Below are 3,731 nucleotides of genomic sequence, written 5' to 3' on the forward strand. Positions count from 1 at the left end.
TGGGAGTTGCCATTTTGAAAATCTCTGCAGCGGCGCATTCAATTAAGCATCCAGGTTTTGATTGAGATACACCTCAATGTAGCGCTCGGCGAAACACATGATTTGGTCAAGGAGAAGGAAGCTCTTTTGCATAAGTTTGCAATTTCTACACCACCAATGCACCAGCAAAGAGTAAGGAAAATACGCCCATCTTGAGGATCAAGACCACCAACGACTTCTCGAATGCAGTTGAGAGGGCCAGATACGTTACTATGAACTAATGTTCCCCTGAATGGAGATAGACACCATACCTGTCTAGCAAAAGGGCAGAATAACATAGCACGCATGATGTCTTCCTCACTATCTTGGCAGAACAGATAGGAGACTAAGATATCTTTCATACGCCCGTGACGATTGACAGAGGTTGGCAAGGAGTTAGAGCAAGTCCTCTATCCGAACACTTTGACTTTTGTTTGGGATTTTTGCTTGCCAAGCTTTCACCACCATTCTCTTTTCAAGTCGAATTGATTGCTAGTTCCAATCTTGCAAGTGAGTCAATTAAATCTGAAACCCGTAAATTACAGCATGAGAAGGAGGGCGATTAATATGATGATAAGTATTTGGGCGAGGGAGACAGGGATCTTTCCAAATATGAATAGATGTTCCCAAACCAACTATTGCAATTGGATTTAAACACTTGATGTGCTGCCATCAAACTTCGCCAGGTGAAAGAGGGTCAATGGCCAGGTGAAGCTCTAAAGATGTCGCTATCCGGGAAATATGGAGCTTTGAGTACTCGGGCCAAGAGACGGTTAGGATGGCAGAGAACGCGCCACATTTGTTTTGTTAACATGGCAATATTAAAGTGATGTAGTTACCGGAAACCCAAGATGCCTTGCAGTTTGCCATCACATAAACATTGCCACGAGAGTCAATAGATCTTGTTCTGGCTTTGGTTCTTCTACTAAAGCTAGAGATTGTGCTGTGAATTTCTCTCAACAAAACGATTGGATGTTTAAAACAACCAATAGCATATGAGGGAATAGTTTGAATAACGGATTCGATAAGAACCTCTTACCAGCTTGCGAGAGGAGCTTCTCGTTCCAACCATTAATACGATTCCAAATTCTATCTCGGATAGAGGAAAGCGGTTCTCTCTTTGACCAGGCTATTCTCAAAGGAAGGCCAAGGTAGAGTTCCATCATGTTTTCAGTTCGGATTTGCAAACGAAAGATTTTTGGAAATTTTTTTCTTTCCCGAATCCAGAAGATAAGTTTCAAGGATCTCTGTTATGAACTCCGAACAACAATAAGAAAAACTTAAGAAAATTGCAGCAGTAGGGGGTGAGGAAGAGAGAAGAAGAAGATGAGAAGAAGTCTGAAAATTTTACTAATTTCATAATGAGTTCCTTACAACATTACAATCCTCTTTTACAAGCAATCTTTGCAACAGACAAAAATGTAAGGAATTAAGCCTGTGAAGCCATTAAAACAACTACAGACGACTGAATTTCTTGTCCTCCCTCAAGCTGCGATTGGTTGCTCCTCTTGCTTTCTGCAGCTTAAAAAATGAGGTCGACAACCTCTGGGCTAACGGCTCACTTCTTCTCAGCCGTACACGTGTCCCCTGTTCGGCTAATTTGGGAAAGATCTCCTGCGCCAAAATCCCCAACTCCTTCCCCCTTTGAATCGGGCCCTAATTCGTTGAAAACGACGTTGCTTCTTTCGCTGATTTTAAATTGATCCCCAATTCCCTCGCGCCCTTGATCCGACGGCTCTTATCAAACTTGCTCATCCAACGGACGTCCTTCCAAGTCGCGTTTTCACCCTGAAACGCGACATCCCTTCCTACATTTTTTTAGCCTTGTCCCCAAGGATCAAAGCTGGGAAATCTTGCAGCTATGGCATGATAGTCCTCCCAAGTTGCCTGCTCAAGGAGTGAATGCGACCACTGAATCAACACTTGTGGCACGCCCACGTTGTTCCTTGGTTGAAAATGTCGTCGCTTTTTTCGCTGATTTTAAATTGATCCCCAATTCCCTCCGCGCTCTTAATCCGACGGCTCTTATCAGACTTGCTCATCCAACGGACGTCCTTCAAAGTCGCGTTTTCACCCTGAAACGCGACATCCCTTCCTCCTTTTTTTGAGCCTTGTCCCCAAGGATCAAAGCTGGGAAATCTTGCAGCTATGGCATGGTAGTCCTCCCAAGTTGCCTGCTCAGGGAGTGAATGAGACCACTGAATCAACACTTGTGGCACGCCCACGTTGTTCCTTGGTATCAGCCTTCGAGCAAGAATGGCAATGGGATAGATTTTGAAGACTTCATCTTCAAGTTCAGGCAAATTAACAGAGGGAAAATACTTTGATCCAATCTTTTTCTTCAGGAAGATACATGAAAAACTGGGTGAATTTTTGATCCAGTTGGCAACTCAAGCCTATAGGCAACCTTCCCCACCTTCTCAATGATCTTGTAGGGTCCAAAGAACTTGGCAAAAAGCTTCAATTGCTTGCGAAGGGCCAATGATGCTTGTCTGTATGGTTGTAGCCTTAAGAATACCTCATCACCTACCTGGAACTCCCTCTCACTTCTCTTTTTATCAGCGTAGGTTTTCATACGTTGCTAGGCTTGATGTAGATTATCCTTCAACAGCTGAATCACCTTGGTTCTTTCCTGCATTAGCTCAGCAACATCAGAGTGATGAGTGTGTAAATAAGGCCCCATAGTAAGTTGATGAGGGGGGTATCCATAGAGAGCCTAAAATGGAGTAGTCTTCAACCCAGTATGGAAGTTAGTATTAAACCAGAATTCGGCCAAAGTTAGCATTTAGCCCACTTCTTCGGTTTATGAAGGCACATACACCTCAAGTAATTCTCCAAACACTGGTTTATCCTCTCTGTTTGTCCATCAGTCTGAGGGTGATAGGAAGATGACATGTTCAAAGCAACCCCTGACCAGGTGAAGAGTTCCTTCCAGAACCTGCTGGTGAAAACCTTGTCTCTGTCTGAAACTATGCTTACTGGTAGGCCATGAAGTTTGTAGATATTGTCAATGAACACCTTGGCAATGGAGGTAGCGGTATAAGGGTGTTTTAAAGCAATAAAGTGTGAATATTTGGTCAACCTGTCCACTACAACTAAGATGGAATCCTTGCCCTCTGAGCTTGGTAATCCTTCAATAAAATCCATGGAGATACATGACCAAGCTTGGTCAGGTATGGGTAGAGTCTGAAGCAATCTTGGATATGGGACATTCTCATGTTTAGCTCTCTGGCATGTTTCACACCCCTTCACCCATTCTAACACATCATTTTCATGGTAGGCCAATAGAAAAGCGATTTCAGTCTCTGGTAGGTTCCATGAATGCCTGAGTGACCCCCCAAGGCAGAATCATGAACTGTTTTGAGGATTTTCTCCCTCATTCCTCCATGACTTCCCACACAGATTCTGTCCCCTCTCTTAAGCACTCCAAACTCATAATGATAATCAGTAGAAGAGGTTACCTGTAGCACCCCCTACCCGCTACATCTAATTATCATTATTTCAGCCTTACTTTAATCAGAACTCATTCTATAAGTAATTCTATTTCAACCAGTAAAATAAATGCTAATTTATCAATATAATATTATATATCAAAAAAGATAATATATACCACCAAAAGTAATATTTACCCTCACTACATGTTCTCGTGTACATAACCTCAAGAAAAATCATACCACAACTTTAAACACAAATCCCGACAAAAGACCAGAATA

This window comes from Sesamum indicum, linkage group LG6 (genome assembly GCF_026168435.1).
Source record: "Sesamum indicum cultivar Baizhima isolate 11 linkage group LG6, ASM2616843v1, whole genome shotgun sequence".
Lineage (NCBI taxonomy): Eukaryota > Viridiplantae > Streptophyta > Magnoliopsida > Lamiales > Pedaliaceae > Sesamum > Sesamum indicum.